The sequence below is a fragment of the Toxorhynchites rutilus genome, chromosome 2 (assembly GCF_029784135.1).
Source record: "Toxorhynchites rutilus septentrionalis strain SRP chromosome 2, ASM2978413v1, whole genome shotgun sequence".
Taxonomy (NCBI): Eukaryota; Metazoa; Arthropoda; class Insecta; order Diptera; family Culicidae; genus Toxorhynchites; species Toxorhynchites rutilus.
In genome coordinates, this window is record NC_073745.1 from 29,234,580 (window position 1) to 29,252,128 (window position 17,549).

At 36.2% G+C, this 17,549-nt stretch overlaps 1 protein-coding gene across 1 annotated transcript in view; it reads left to right on the top strand.

The window, feature by feature from the left end:
* The first annotated feature begins 2,733 nt into the window (after nucleotides 1–2,733).
* Nucleotides 2,734–17,549, top strand: part of LOC129769896 (homeobox protein vnd) — a 94,206-nt gene continuing 79,390 nt past the window's right edge. Inside the window, exons 1-3 of the mRNA XM_055772416.1 lie at nucleotides 2,734–3,240; nucleotides 3,283–3,375; nucleotides 3,432–3,628. The gene's annotated coding sequence lies outside the window, so the exon portion shown is untranslated. The remainder of the gene's footprint in view (nucleotides 3,241–3,282; nucleotides 3,376–3,431; nucleotides 3,629–17,549) is intronic.

Here is a 17,549-nt window from a genome sequence, read left to right on the forward strand (position 1 = left end):
GATTACAGACGTATTCAGCAAGTTCGTCATCGTTCAACCGTTCCGTCAAGCCACTGCAGAGTCCTTGGTACCGTTCGTGGACAATATGGTGTTCCAAATGTTCGGAGTACCTGAAGTAGTACTCACAGACAACGGGACCCAATTCGTCTCTAAACCATTCCAGGAGCTACTGGCGAAATACCACATCACCCATTGGAAAACGCCAAGCTATCATCCACAAATTAACGATTCAGAAAGAGCGAACCGTGTAATTGTGACCGCAATCCGAGCGACCATTAAGAAGGATCACAAGGAGTGGTCAAATAACATACAATCTATTGCCAACGCTATCAGAAACTCAGTACACGAAGCCACGCGTTACACACCATTCTTCACGGTTTTTGGAAGAAATATGGTTACAGATGGGCGGGAATATAGCCGGTTGCGGGATACAAATGCCCCGTATGAAAGCATCACCAATTCGGAGCGAGAAAAGCTTTACTCAGAAGTTAGGGAAAATTTAAAAGCAGCATTTCAAAAACACTCTAAGCACTACAATCTGAGGTCAAATGCAAATTGCCCAAAATACAGCGTGGGTGAGAAGGTTCTAAAGAAAAATACCGAACATTCTGATAAAGGTAAAGGTTATTGCGCAAAGTTAGCAGCAAAATACATTCCAGCCACGGTTAAAAGAATCGCGGGGGAAAACTGTTACGAATTGATGGATGATAAAGGGAAAAAGCTGGGAGTATTCAACTGTAGTTTCCTCAAGAAATTCAATAGTAAAGCGTGAGAAATTTTAAAGCTATGTCACCTTACTAAAGGTAAACAATAAAACAAATCTAGTGAAAACACCAATAGGGAAATCAACCAAATCGTTTCATGGTAAACACATGAAACCAGTCATTGAAATGTTCAAGCTATGGTACCTCTTTGAAGGGAACAAAGCATTAATAAAATGCGAGAAACCAATGCTATTGCATAAATTCCTCCTCGTATAGCGAGTTGAGTGAAACGATTGAGCTATGTAAAGCTTTTTAGCGGACAATGCAGCATAAAGCTTGCGTAAAAACAGCCAACATATCCATTTGACTCCTCAGTACACTGAGTTGAGCCGTCCCACAAAAACAATATTTACTGGTGACGTTATGCGAGACTGTTTGGTTAAAAGAAAAATAAAGGTCTAATGACCATCGAAAATTTTTGGATTAATCTGAAAGGACAGACAATCCCAATACAAAATTAAAAACCCTACCTATCAGATGATTCGAATGTTAGAACTAGTTTTCCTATCATAACCTATGTTAGTACTTACAATTAGTGTTAATTTTTTGAAAAGGATACAGCTTCAATGTCCTGGCAATGTCAGTCTTCTTTAATGGCGAATGCCTTCGCTTAACCAGCGAATCCCAATAGGTTCAAAGGTTGTGCATACCAGGCGCACATTTCGTTATTGCATGTTCTCTTTTTATTCCATATTTACATTGTCCGTATACATCCTGCAAAATACATAAAGAATCAATTCAGAGAACAAATTATGTAAATAAATACTCTCCCCGTAGAATCCGTTCTTCTAGGATTCTTCCTTCTATTTTTTCCAGTCGAAATTTAGCATCCAATGCTAGTTTGGTACGCCTTCTGTGCTTTTCCTTCCGTCGTATCCGTATGAATTCGTCATCTGTTTGTTTATCTTTGTTTTGACATTTCAACCCACTGCAAATTGTTAGGGCGTGCATAAGTCGGTGAAATATTTCGTATAACAGTTATACGGAAATATTTCAATACATCGAAATTCATTTTATCAAATAGAGATTTGATGTAGAATTTCGTTCGCTTAAGGTAGTTTTGCGTTTTGTGGCAGAAGTGGATATGTTTCTGATGTTGATATTCAGGGTAGGCCATTTCTTCACAAAACAGTTTGTGCGGTGAGTTTAGCAAAGAATATTGTTCTCAACGTAAGGATTGAGGTTTTCTGAGGCTGAATAAACCTGATTTGTTCTGGAGATTTGATTAGTTTAGGTAACAACTCGCTTCAGTGAATTCAGAGACGAATTCACGTAGAAGTGTGTTTGTTAGTGAAAGTGTAAGGTGTTGGACTTATGCCACCTGATACAAGCGGTAGGGAAAATCTGTCAGTGTTTTTCACGTTTCATAAATCTGTTTTTTTTTGTGAGTATAATTCTTTTTGGTAGACTTCATGTTTATGTTCCATATATATCAGTTCCGTAATACTTCATATTCCCTCAATGGAAGAAACAAGCATTCGCTGGAGACCAGAGTCGAAAGACGTTGAAGGTCAGTGGTAGACACGTTCTGTGATGGAGCGTGAACTATAAACAGAGGAGGAGTCAATCTAGGTTGATGATGATAACATATGACCCCGAATAGCTGTACTTCTGTTGTCTGTTGTTTTTGGGAAAAATTCTAAATTTCGTATGCACTTACGAAAATTTAGTTGATTTCATTCAACTAAATTTTCGTAAACTAAGCATGGAGTGATGTAACAGGTGTACATTTGTGTATTGTAGTGTTTCACATTTCTTGTAAATATTCTGTTAAGTGTAATGTAATTATTTTCAATGTTGTACATACACTTACTTTCTAGTTAATTTATTTATATATTTATTCACCCACTTTTGGTAGATTTATTTATTTCATTTATTTATTTATTTATTTATTATTTATTTATTTATTTATTTATTTATTTATTTATTTGTTGGAGGAATTATTATGTTAATATAATTAAAATATTTAAATCACACTTGCCAAACTTCTGCTGAAACATAAGTACTCAGTACAAATGAAACAGACTTTTTCCCGTCGATCATTGCACACGACGATGTTCATAACTTGCATGAAATCGTTGTGCTGTTGTACGCAACACAACATCTAAGAGCGAGGCAAAGCTCATGTTCCGCCACACCAATACAAGAGCGAGTGGCTTAAGCGACGCTAGCTTGAGTGGTCACTCATGCGCGAGGAAAATAAAGAAGCCAGGTTTCGTGGAAGAATCGCGAGAATTAGCTGACTCAACCTTGAAACAAAGAGCGGACAATTATGACTTGTTTAGCTGTAGGACTGGGGGTCTGGGGAAATTCGCGGTTCAAAAAGAACCTTATTGGCTTCGGCAAATATTGTTCTCCTGGAGGAAAGGGTTAATTGTTTGAAGCAACCGTCATACTTTTTGCTCGTTCACTTTGACCCAATCTGTGGAAGAGGCAGGAGTGCGATTTTGAAATCGCGTCGCGGTGTGTTTTTGAAGTAGGTTTCTGTGTTAAACGGTTTCTTTAAAATGTGTAATAGTTGTTGCTTTTTTGTATAGGGAAAATTAACGAAGAAATTCAAATTTACCAAGGTTTCGTTAAGTGTCTGTGCTTTGAAATAAAGCTCCAAAAGGTAAAAAAATCAGCTTTACTTTGAAACTATAAAGCCAAACTTATAGCGTCGAACAGCCGTTCGACGGCGGTTTATTTAGGGTTGATTTCCTGAGAACCAACACATCCTTCGAGGCTCGGCACACCGCAGAGGACAACGTGACGCACTGCTGACCCCACGATCTGGAGTCAAAGTTCCCGACAAAGCCATTTCCGTCGGAAGGGAGTGCTACGCTATAACAGCACTCCGGGCAGAGCCAGTTTGAATTCAAACCGTGAGTACCCTAACCCGTTATAACATGCGCATGTGGGTGGGTATTTCTTATTGAACGGTAAATGATGATGCAGTGACCACCGAGAAAAAGAAGACGTTTAGGAAGAATAAACAATACGGTTAAATTCATGGAGACGCACGAGGGACACATTAGGGTAGACATTAGGATTGGGAAAGTATTGTGTTAAATAGTTAGGAATAAATGTTTATATGAGATATATGTATTTGGGTTAATTTTCTTTTGGAGAAACCGTTTTGCGTCTCGTATCGGGTATACTATAATTGTTGAATTTACATGTTTGGATTTACGTTGGAGTTTCACTTTTGCGCCTGAAGCGAGAGGTGATAAGTGGACAGCAAGGTAGTTGATTGTTTTCTTTTTCCCGGGTAGATCTGCGGATTTCCTCCAGATCTCTTTGGTGGCGGCCAAAAAGTCATAGGAACGTTAGTGGGAAACACTTGGGGAAAGAGTCACTGTTCGAGCGATTCTTCAACCATTTTCAGAGGCTAGTTATAAGACTGGTCCTTTGCCGGGCAAATCTCGCGCGAGTGGTCCTCTTAGAGGTGGCGCTTAAGCCACTCGCCTTTAAAGAATCCCCGGAACAGTGGCGAAACCGTAGCTGGGAGTTCTGCACGCTACAAAGTCTAAGCTCTTAGGCGTATACTTTCTGGAGTATCTTTAAGATAACATTGAGTTGTGATTTTGTGGAGGTACACTGTAAATATTTCAATGTGAATTTTTATTTTTAAATTCGAATGTGATCTTATAATGGAGACTAACTATATTAGCCCAATAAATAAATGCATAAACAAAACTTAATAAATATGCAAACAAATAATAAATAAGTCCGAAAATATCATATGATGATAACAGTTGTGGCAACTGTTACAATTCGAACTTATTGAACACCCTGTATAGTAGTAAAATAGAGCTAAAGAGCACACCACACACCACATTGCTCAAAAGACTTTAAAACTAGGCAACTATACAAGAACAAAAATTGTGACATCACAAATAGTAAAAAATTATCAAACTCAGAAAAATTACATGTAATGTTAGATATTAAAGTATAAGAAGTACGTACACACAGAAATAGAATAGGACACCATTACAGACATAATACACGTGTAATAAATTGAAAAATATCTAGTTTACCGTACATGAATGTTTCTTGTACATATATTTCTATTTATTCTTGTTTTGTCGTTTTCCCGTTCTCAAAAGGAGATCCAGGCCTCGCCCGCTCTAGTTCGGCAGCGGCTGAGGGTTCTGTCCCTGGCAGCGTGTGTATGAGAGCCCCCGCAGACTGCAGACTGATTTGTCGGCCGATAGTTTGGTCGGCTTCTTAATCAGTACGGAGAGGAATGCATGTGCGCACATTACGCCGATTCAGTTGGGTCGGTTTTTGCACCAGAAGGCCGACCCGACCAAACTGTTGGTTGACAGAAAGTCTGTAGTATGCGGGGGCTCTAACACTTCTATAAATTTACCTCGATCTCCCAATTGACAGCTTGATGCTGCCGATGAAATCTGGGGAACGACCCTGTGATTTGCACATTGTGCTCTTTGGGCTAGCAATTCATATGAGAAACTAACAGGAAGTTACAACCCATGATGTTTCCTGGAGCGAATCTTTCCGATCCCGGTTCAGACCCTTCCTGTATTATTTTATACGTCACATATCAAGTGATTTCACTACTCTGCTGAGCGTTCTAGCGCCCTATGTTACGCAAGTACCCACGAGTGAGACTCGATGTTGTACGGGAAAGGGTTAAAACAACAAGCCTCGGTCGGCATTCGTTAGCTTGTGGCATTACGTTTGCATGGGTCATCTTTGTATTGAAATACATTCTGTATATATTTTTATTTTTATTTTTTTAATTTTTTTTATTGTCGTCAATCTAAATTGTAGACCGATACATTCTTAATACTACTTAAAACTACTTACTTAAAACTAAAAATCTAAAGAGAGCTGGCTGGATAATTTATTCGTTTAATTTAAAAGACGATTTTAACAAGTTACAGAATCAATTTTTTTTATTTATTTATTTCGTCAAACCAGCGTAGACTAAATATGCTGCCCAAATATTACAGTAAAATTTAACGATATCTTATGCTATTCAGATAGTCTTTGAGCATTGACCTTGACATGGTTACATCAATTGTTTCACTGTGTTCGTTACAGAGGCTCATCATACGATTAATAGGACTATATTTGGCATAATTCGTTCTTCGATAATCTATGTAAAAAATGTTAGGGTTTCTCAGGTTCCTAATCGGTGCGTAAAAATTCAGGTTTCCAAATATTTCTTCTGAGTCCACTCGTTGTGATATGGTATCAATAATAAATAGAATCATGGCAGAGTTCCGACGTTCTTTTAGGCTTTTAATATTGATTAGCATACAGCGTGCTTCATATGGCGGTAGATGATATGAAGACCAGCCTAGTTTACGAAGTGCAAATAACAAAAATTGTTTTTGTACAGATTCAATCCTGTCTTCGTGTGAAGTTATGTAGGGGGACCATACAATACTACAGTATTCGAGAATTGATCTGACGTATGTAATATACAATGTTTTTATTGTGTACGGATCGTGGAAATGGTAACTAAAGCGTTTAATGAAGCTCAACATATTATTTGCTCTATGGATGATTGTATTATAATGATCCACGAAGGTTAGTTTCGAATCTAAGATCACACCTAAATCTCTTACTCGTTGACATCTACTGATGGGTTGATTACCCAGTATAACACCATTGTTCAATGGTGTTCTTCTTCTTGTAAAAGTAATCAAAGTGCATTTCCTAACATTGAGCTGTAATAAACTCTTAGTGCACCAATTATAAACTATGTCAACTTCATTTTTGAATGTTTGAGAGTCTTCTTCATTCTTTATTTCCATATACAGTTTCATATCATCTGCGTAGATAAGTGCCTTAACACTGTTAAGAAAAACGCAAACGTCATTAACAAATAAAATGAACAAAAGTGGCCCCAAATGAGAGCCTTGAGGAACTCCGGATGTAACAAATATTGGTTTTGAAATTTTCCCATTAAATCTTACCATTTGGGTGCGGTCAGTCAAATATGATTCTAGCCATTTCAATAGCTTGACTTCTATCCCTATTTTTTGAAGTTTAAGAAGGAGTAAGGGTATATCAACACGATCGAAAGCCTTACTAAAGTCAGTGTATAGAGCTTCAACTTGATTACCATTGTCCATTGCATTCAAAGCGAATGTGACAAATTCCAGCAAATTTGTTGTTGTTGATCGTCCTTTGAAAAAACCGTGTTGCTTATTCGTAATTCGTGTCTTTAGTTGTTGAAAAAGTTTTTGGTTTATTATGGCTTCAAAGAGTTTTGGAATGCAAGAAATAATTGCTACTCCACGATAATTTCTTACATCGGATCTATTACCGGATTTGAATATTGGTACAAGAAAAGAGTTTTTCCATATTTTTGGGAACCTTTCTGATTCCAATGACGTATTGAAAAGCCATAAAAGTGGATGAGTTAATTCAGATGCCAAATTTTTTATAAAAACCGGTGGAATTCCGTCAGGACCTGGCCCTTTCGAGACATCGAGCTTATTTAATGCGTCAAAAATTTCAATGTAAGTTAGTTTTCTGACTCCAACATCACATGGAAATTCTGGAAGAAATGCAAAGAAGTCACGATCTCGGTCCTCCTCAGCTGTTACAATATAAACTTCTTGAAAAAATGTGGCATGCGTGATGGAAAACCATTGCTTTTTAATTTTGTTTTTATGTAATTGAAGAAACTTTTCGGGTTAGATTTTATGTCCGACTCTGTTTTTAAGCTGTAATCTTCAAAAGCGCTTTTAACAGTTGAGTTGAGCTGTTCGCAAATGTTCAGATATCTTTGGAGATTAGCGTCAGATTTGTATTTCTTATAAAATTTATGTGCCTTCTGTTTTTTTATTTTTTAGATCCTTTATGCTTTGATTAAACCAAATCGGATATTTTGTGTTCATATTTCTCCTTTTTCGTCTTGTTGGTATCTCCTGCTCTATAATTTAATTGATCATCGAGTAAACAGTCGTCACTGCTACTTCAATGTTTTCCACACTTCTAAATAAATCCTGCCAGTTGATATAGTTAAGCTTACACCTAATTGATTGGTAATTTGCTTTAGTGTAATCAGAGACCTCCTCAAATTCATAATCAAATGGTTTTTGAGTGTTATCTATAAATATAGAATATTCGATAGCTGTGTGGAAAGCTTCATTTTTCCAAAGTGGAATTAATGATTCGGTCACACAAAAATCTTCGGTCATATTTGTCAACAAGAAATCCAAGAAGCATTTCTGTCGATTCTGAACATTGTTTATTTGATTCAACCCAAGACCGGCTATTTTATCAAAAATAAATTGCAGAGTCTTATTATCACCAACAACTGGAAGCAAGATAAATTCATTTTCAGAATCAGTGATAAAGTCCGCATTTCGTTGATTGAAATCTCCGTATATATGGATTTTTGATTCTGGTGCAAAGGAAGATAAAATATTTTCAGCAACTTCAAAGAATTTCTCATAACAACTAAGTTGAGCACGATCAGGGGGGAAGTAAACAGATGCAAATACAGGGTGGGCCATTCAAAGTGGAAGGATTTGTTTTGCAATAGCAAAGTAAAGAAGTGGAATTTTAAATTTTTTTTTTGAAATTCATTTATTTTGGTCCAAGGAGATTTGTTCTAACTACTTTTTGATTATGATATCTCGTAAATGACCGCCTCTGGCCTTGACCGCAAAATGTGCACTTTTTTCGGCATTTTCCATCATTTTGCCCAATGTTTCGGCCGATATGGCAGCAATTTCTTGTCGGATATTGTCTTTCAGCGCAGCCAGGGTCCTTGGTTTACCAGTGTATACCTTGGATTTTAAATATCCCCATAACAAAAAGTCAGGAGGTGTCAAATCAGGTGATCTCGGTGGCCAGTCATAATCGCCGTTTTTCGATATTAATCTTCCGGGGAACATTTACGCAATAATTTGGTCGTGGCAGCCGCTGTATGGCATGTAGCGCCATCCTGTTGGAACCAGTAATTGTCCAATTCTTTTTAACGACCAAATGGCAATAAAAAGATGCCTAACTCTTGCGAACGATGGCGACCTGATGTCGATGGAGTCTCTGCAATACTGGCTCGAACGGCATCAATATTCTCGTCGAAACGTCTTGGTCGTTGTCTGGACAGATGACTGGCATTACCAACACTACCAGACGATATAAATTTGGCATATAATCGACGTATAGTGTTGTCTCCAGGCGATGTTTTAACTTTATTTTTAATTTTCCACGCACGTTGAGTTAACCCAATCGAGAAGTTATTTTGAATGTACAGCTGAACAATTTCAACGCGTTGTTTAGGTGTGTATTGTTCCATGGTTAAAATTGTACTGAAATGACGCTTCCAACGCGGTATGACATTTGTTAATCTGACATCTCTGTCAAAAGTTATGGGGTTGCCAGATGCTTCCACTTTAAATGGCCCACCCTGTATATGTATAAATATATGTATATAAAATAGGCCCCTTCTGAAGCAATTCACCAATGAACGATCCAGTCATCGAAACACTTTTTATAGCAGTATATGATGATGATGACCCACCTCATACCCCTACAAAGGTTTGAACTGGCCGATTTATCTAATAGATAATATTTATATTTAATCAAATTAAGATATCAGTATTATAAAACAAAACAGCGGACTGACTCTGTTGCAGGCATGAATTTCTATTAATCGAACATCATAAATAGGCAAAAACTTTAAAAGAAAAACAATTGTCCTATCCTTATCGACATTATCATAATGATAATCCCAACTTCAGACCCAAAGTTTTTTTAAGGCATGTCAAGAAAATTTCCAACCCGGGAAGATCCTTGAAAGATTGGGAATCGAACCCAATATCTAAAAGTGTCTACTTAGAACATGATAGAGATCTGCCACATTCACAAATACTCGATATAACCATCTTATGATAAGATAGTTTACGACAATTCTGAATGAGCTATCCCCATTCCAGTTTCCACTTCAGACCCACATTTAATTTTACATTTAATTTTACTCTTTCTTCAAACGACACAAAACGCCGTACTTCTTGGCAATCTTTTCGATGACATTATTGATGTGAGACTTGAAAGTTAACGTGTCATCAATAATAACTCCTAAGTATTTGATTTCTTTCACGCGTTCTAATGTCTCACCATCTATTTCAAAATTTACGTCAATACTGGAGTTTGCTGCAGAAATGAGCATGTATTTTGTTTTGCCAACATTTAACTTTAATTGTTTAAATTTAAGCCACTGAGCCAGAGAATGCAAATCTTCGTCTATGTGTTCCGCGGTTTCTTTTATATCCTTAGCTGCGATGAACAGGACAGTATCATCCGCGAACAAATTAATGTCACAGTATCGTAAAACTCGTCGCAGATCATTTATGTATAAAATAAACAAAATGGGCCCTAAAACACTTCCCTGTGGCACCCCGAGTGAGTTGCCAATGGGATCGGAAACAGAATCGTTGAAACGAGTCTTTTGAGTTCTATCGCACAAATAGCTTTCAAACCATTTGTACGCCATCCCTACAGTTCCAATGCGCTTCAGTGTTTGTAACAATAAGGGCCTAGAAATTGTTTCAAAAGCGCGTTTAAGATCCAGAAATACCGCAAATATAGTCTCTTTCGCCTCGATATTCTCTTTCCATTTTGCTAATACCAGATTCAGCGCGGTTTCACAAGAGTGTCCCTCTCGATATCCCGACTGTTCTGGTATTAGCAAACTGTTATTATCTATGAAATGTATCAGCTGACCTTTCACAACAAGTTCTAACAGTTTCTCTAATATGTGCAGCATGTTAATAGGGCGGTACTCTTCGGCTTTATCCGTCCCATTAACTTTGGGGATTGGAATCACAAGGGATTCCTTCCAAACCTTTGGCACGTGCCCAGTTCGTAAAGAGTCATTTATCAGGTCCAGCAGATCGTGTCCAATGATGTGGAAGCAATCTTGAATCACTTTCGCGTTGACATTATCGGTACCAGCCGATTTTTGCAATGAAAAACAGATACCTTTCAATTCAACAAAAGTGATAGGTGAAAAACAATCTAGTCTGCTATTGATAGTAATCGGCTGTATTATTTCGTCAGGTTCTCTGACCAACGCAATACTTTGGTTGATCAGCAGAACACTATTAACGAAATAACTGTTAAATTTCTCTGCAATAATTTGGTCTGACTGTTCTTCTGACCCTCCGAAAACTATGGAACGCGGTATACTATTTTTCGAATTTAATAATGTTTTTAATATTCTCCATAGTCCTTTACTATTATTTTGATGTTCATCGATTTTCCTCTGTATATATTCACATCTAGTCTTTTTCAAGGCCCGTGAATATATGTTCCGCGCTGAGGTGTACATGTTCCAATGGTTTTCTGAATTAGTTCTCAAAAACTTTTTGTACTTTTTGTCTCTTTTGCGTTTGAGGCGCATCAGATCCAAAGAGTACCAGCTGTTCGAATTGCTCAAATCAATATGTTTTTCAACTACTAATTTATTCGTACACTCTCTCAAAATATTAGTTAGAACAGCTGCTTTATCATTCAGATGTCCAGTCATTGCCACAAAATCCAGGTTTGCCGACACAAGCTGAGACACAGAGCTGAGATATCGTTTCCAACATTTGATCTTTACTTTATTTCCATCACTGTCATGCTGTCCATTCTCAATGTAAACAAAAATTGTCTCATGGTCAGTTATTTTAAATTTGGCCTCGGTCGAAGAATGAACAGTAGCAAAATTTGAAAAGACTTGATCAATCAGAGTTCTACTATGTTTAGAAATTCTAGTAGCTTCGAGAACCGTTTGTTTCACGTTGAAATAATGCGATAATTGTTTCACTTGATTCGAATTTCGTACATTGAGCCAGTCAATATTAAAATCACCAGCAATTACATTTAATTTACTGCAATCATCGATATTTTCCCACCAGTTCTCCAAAATTTCAATAAATCGCTGGTCACTGGAACTAGGGGAATGGTATACAATTCCATAATTTCCTATCTGCATGCCCCTTTCAACTGAAATAGCCAAGAACCAATTATTTTCAACAGCTTCGTTTAACCGAATGTTGAAATTAACTGATTCTTTTGCATAAATTGCAACACCTCCTGTGTGTTTAGAGTGCGACAAACAAAAAACAACTTTGTAACCCGGTATGTTGTACTGGTCAAATGATTCTTCATTAACTATGTGAGTTTCAGAAAGAAAAACCATCTGAGGACGCACATTTTCTACAAGTAATCGCATTTCTGCGTAATTTGTACAAAGCCCAGCTATATTCAAATAGATTATTGCCAACTTACTTTCAGTTATAGTTTTCCGAAATTGCTATTTAGTTTGAAAAATGTTGCTTTTTTGCTTCTCCAGCAATCTCCGATACACAGAACACTCTGTACTATAAGTTGGATGATTTTCATCCAAATTCATTTTTTGTTCCTTTTTAACTTTCAAGCAATTTATACATTTCCATTCTGTTGATGAACCCTCAGATGTTTTATGTTTTCCATTACATCTTGAACATGTTTGTTCTTTTTTGCAGTCGGTGCTCTTATGTCCAAATTCTCCACATTTGAAACATCGCAAAACATTAAAGGCTTCAATCACATTACATTTATCCCACCCAACACTTACTTTACCAGCAGTCATCAGGTGGCCATAAGTGTCATGATCAACTTCAATAATCATGTTATATTTATTATATTTCAAGCGTGGATTTTCATACTTCGCAACAACTTTAACATCAGTGATAGAAATGTTATCATTCTGACTTTTTAAATAATCGATAAAAACCTCAGAGGAATATTGATCGCTCATCCCAATAATTTTCAATTTTGGTTTGATCGGTTTTGGTATAAACGTATTAAACCTCTCTCCAAGATTGCTTTCAATTCTTTGTTTTACATTTTCTACATTATCCCCTTCCGCACATTCAACAATAATCGAGCCATCTTTCCCGTTCTTGAAATTGGCTATTTTGTGTATTTTGGGATCTAATTTAGTTTTTAAAATTTTTCTTGTTTCTTCACTCTTTTTATTAGACTCAACTGGTTTCACCACAATCACCAGACGAGCCTTACGAGCAACGACATTCGCATAACTTACAATGTTCTTGCTATTATTATTCAGCATCACCTTTTCTTTCAAATTACCTTTTTGCATCAAATCATTATTGTTATTCATCAACATAATTTTTTTACTCGGTGTGTCCAAATTGGCACTAATTGTGCTTGGACTAACATGTCACTTCCTGTTCATAACAGCTGTGTCCCTATCTACATAATTTTTTTCAGAGAATAAACTTTTTATATTTTCAAACTTTTTGGCAACACTGTTTTCCAAGCTTGCAAGCTTCTCTTTGAAAAGCTCGTCGAAAGATTTAACAAGCTTATCCCTTTCCTTCTCAATCGCAATGTTTATTTGCTCGATGATGTTTTCTTGAATGCTAGTGAGAGAAAGCGAGACCTTTTCCATCTCTCTGTGCAATCCCACAACATCTAAACCTAAGTGGTGCGGACTTAATCCACTTCATTTTCAAGCAAATTCATGCATGTTTTCAAACGTTTTCTTGCAATCAATTTTCAGACCACCAGAAATGCCAGTTTTTCAAATATGTTTGTAAATTTACAGACATATCTGTGAAACAACTTTTTTTTTTGTTGCAGACTTTTTGGATATAACAATATTTCACAGGTTTTTGAAAAATAAGAGGCTCTATTCATCACTTCAAATACATTTGACTCACCGAATGACATTTTTCCATAGTTTTAATACAGAAAAGTAATTATATTTAGTTTATATCAATACACATGACGTTAGACCAGCGATACTCAACCTGCGACCCGGCAGACTTTCTGGTTAGCCCATCTGGTGTGTATGAAGTTTGGAACTCATACACATAAGTACTTTTGCCCTGACATCATTGCAGACGAAGAGGATACGGATTATTCACAATTAATGAAAAATGGCATTCTCTGCAGGTAGGGAAAAATCTGGAACGAAAATTGTCTTTGATAATTATTTTCTGTTCTGGATAAGAATGTTTTGCTGAAATGCAAGAAGATTTATAGAAAAATAGTTAAGTTAGGGTCAGGACTATGTCTTTTAAGTATTTAAACAACATCGAGTAAAAATTTTCATTCTATTTTCAACAACTTACATTTGCTTTCGGGTCTGAAATATGGGTTACTGTTCGATATTGTTACCACAGACATGGTTCATGGCCGTGTGGTGATCTAAAACTTGTATAGCATTGCATGGCGGATGGAAAAGATACACTACATTTTCTTATAAATTTCACCAACGACGAGACGGCAAGCCTTGGTGGTTGTCCAATATATCTACGAAGTAATACTGATTTTTATAATAATTAACAACGTATGTATGTATGTGTAGATCGTTGAAACATTTAAACACACTTACAACACATAAGTTGTTTTTTATTTTATAACTAACATATTCACTAGAAATATTTTTTATTGCAGAAGAACGTTTGCCGGGTTTGTATACAGCCATTCCATGCAAAACCGATATAGTGGTTCTCAGATTTTTTTCCCCAAAAATGACAAATAAAAATTAATAACTTTTGAATCACTGAACCGATTTAAATGATCGACATATAAAATTAAAACTAATGACCTAGCCTTTTATTAAAAAATATTTAATTTGCCAAAAAAATAATTTTATTTTAGTAATTATTGGTTGTAGTCGTTTTTAGTGTTTTTAATGACTTTGGACTAGAGGGCGCTATATATTTTTATATTTTCTCTTGAAAGCTGAGAATTTTTTACATAACATATCTCGATATCATGTATCCTTTTTTTTCGTTTTTTAGATATTATTTTTCAAAGTTAACCGGTGGTTCGAAAAATCATTTTCCCCCCTTTGTCCAAAAATGACTCTGCAAAATCATAACATTTGAACTACTGCACCGATTTAGATGACTGATATATTAAATTGAAGCCAATAAGCAAAATTTGAAAAAAATATCACACTTGCTGGAAGATTGGATTCTAGACGCATAGGTCTAGTTTAGTCACATAGGAATATTGATCGATGACATAAAACATGTTAAATTTACAAAATTGTAACTTAAAACGATAATTATAGCATCTCTGATATCGAGATATTTTAGGTTAGCTTTCCATAAAAAATATTAAAAAAATATAGCGCCTTCTATCTTTAACCGAGAAAACTATGAAAAACTAACTCAATCAATAATTACAAAAACAAAAATTCAATTTTTTCGCAAAAGTAATTTTTTTTTCAAAGAAGAATAACTCATAAGCTTCAATTTGATATGTCGATGATATAAGTCGGTCCAATAGTTCAAAAGTTATGACTTTTTGTAGTGGGAAAAATGGGAACAAATTGTTTTCCGAACCATTGATTAGTTTAGAAAAATCATATCTCAAAAACGAAAAAATAGTATCTCTGATATCGAGATATTTTGTGTAAAAAATTCTCAGCTTTCAAGAAAAAATATAAAAAAGCGCCCCCTAGTCCGAAGCCATTAAAACATTAAAAAACGACTACAATCACTAATTACGAAAATAGGATCCATATTCTCTGCAAGGTCAATATTTTTCAATCAAAGGTCATTGGCTTCAATTTGTCGATCATCTAAATCCGGTTAAGTGGTTCAAAAGTTATGAATTTAAAAAAAAAGTCATTTTTGGGAAAAAAGTGGAAAAAATTGATTTTATGGACCACCCTAAAATGGAAATGAACACCCTAATGAAAAAATCAAACATACTGGTCTAATGTTTTGCGATAAAGAACAAAATTACCACTTTTGACGAAAATCTGAGAACCACTATATCGGTTTGACATGGAATGGCTGTATATATAAAAAATACAATCTTACGTGCATCGCGATGTACAAAGTATTAATGAATATGTGAAAATTACCGTTAAAAGACATTTCTAAAGATCTGCACACTTTTACAGATTTTTCCATATTTGTAACAGACATTCACATGTTTTTACAGACTTTTTTTTTTAAATCATCTGGCATCTCTTCGTTCCACTTTTTATCGAATATTTTCAAATCGCAGGAGTAAACATTTACGTGACTCTGACTTCGTTTGTTTTTATTTCGTTCGGAAAAACGTTATGTCAAAGAAAGGGGACATTCAAAATGCGTTGCTCAGTGAAATGCTGAGATGTTCTTTCAGAGATGCAATGGTCAATTAAACAATTGACGGAAAAATGTAGTTCGTTCATTTTATAATTTTAATTATTTTTGCCCTTGATAACAATACCCTTTTTATAGTGCTGATTATCATAAGAAAAATAACACTTCTGATCGTTGGATCTCTTTTGACATTTCAATTGGATCTTTTTTGACAGCCGTTTTGATTCAGTCCGCACTACCTAGATCTAAACTATCATCTCGCACGCCACATTTCTGGTTCGACAAACATTCGTCACATACAAACTGAATATTCGCATTATCTGCAATCAGTTTCGCTGTTGCCTTTGTAAGTGAAGTACAGCGCCGATGGAATCGAACACCGCACTTACCTACACAAGCGACAGGATCATCGCTAATCATTATTTTGCCGTCACACGCCTTACACTCGCTCATCTCGAGTAGGCCCCGTGCGGCAGCAATGGCTAAAGCGGATGAAAAAAAAAACAATACAACACAAAACACAACACAAGCAGCTACGGTTGCTATCCTGAGCGAAAGCGATCCGTAGAGCCGTGACGCAAAATCACACAAAAATACACAGAATAATTATCAACATGCAAGCAACTTGTACTTATCTGATAATTATTCAAATTCGCCGTCTGTTGCACAATTTTTCAGCAATTTCAGCCGTGAATTCCACACACAAAAAACACTTTAAATTCAGCACTATAGGCATACTAACTACCATGTTCGCCGAAAGAAAAAGCATTCGAAAGAAAAAGCATTCGTATACAGTATACAGTATACAGGAATTGCTTTCAGTTATCGCAGCGAATTGTCTTCAATGTCTTCATGTTTTTATGTCTTCAATGTTGGATCCCACGAAGCAGTAATTTGAGTTTCAGAAATAGGGGAAAGTCACATCTATGTCTCGCTGCCAGTAATTATGCTTTGGATGAACGTGGTATTTGATCGTTCAAGCATGTCTTCAGCTACTCCATTGCGGTGAAATTTTCGAAGAAAATTTAGCTCTATTGTAAAGTGACCAGATGGTCAGAGGTCTAACGCGGGACACAAGAAACAAAACGTTATGTATATAGGTTATGTGAACATAAACCATGTGTCCTTGCAATTAAACCTGATCTGTATTATTTCTTTATAAGTATCGGCACTCAGTTGTGATTTTTCGGTGGTTTAGATTTTGTTTACGCCTGAAAATCACTCACTCAGTCAGAGCATTGAGGTCTGGCAAGCACGATTCAAATTCTACAATTTTCTTCCAATTATCGAATGGAATGCTCGAAAATTCCAATCCATTTTTCATCGATTTTAGTGTTAACGTATGCATTAAAAAAATGGACTGATTTCGGATGGCGATGAAAAAAAAACTACAAAAGATAATTCAACGGAACAAACTTAATCTTAAGTTTACTAAGACTACAACAAAAATGATTCAAGGCTGTTGATTCGCAGTAGCAGCACTGTCAAGCAACTTGATGATTTTTTCAAACTGCCAGCTCCACCCCACATCGAAGTAGTTGGACATCCTGAGGCACTTTGTGTCCTCCAGATATAGCCAATCTAGTTTTTACAACATCCTCTCCCTTTGGCTCCTTAAGCCGGGAGATCGAAGCAACCGACCAAATGAAGCTGGAGAATCTGGCCAAAATGGACATTTTTCTGCGGAAGCTTCAGACGAGACCGGCCG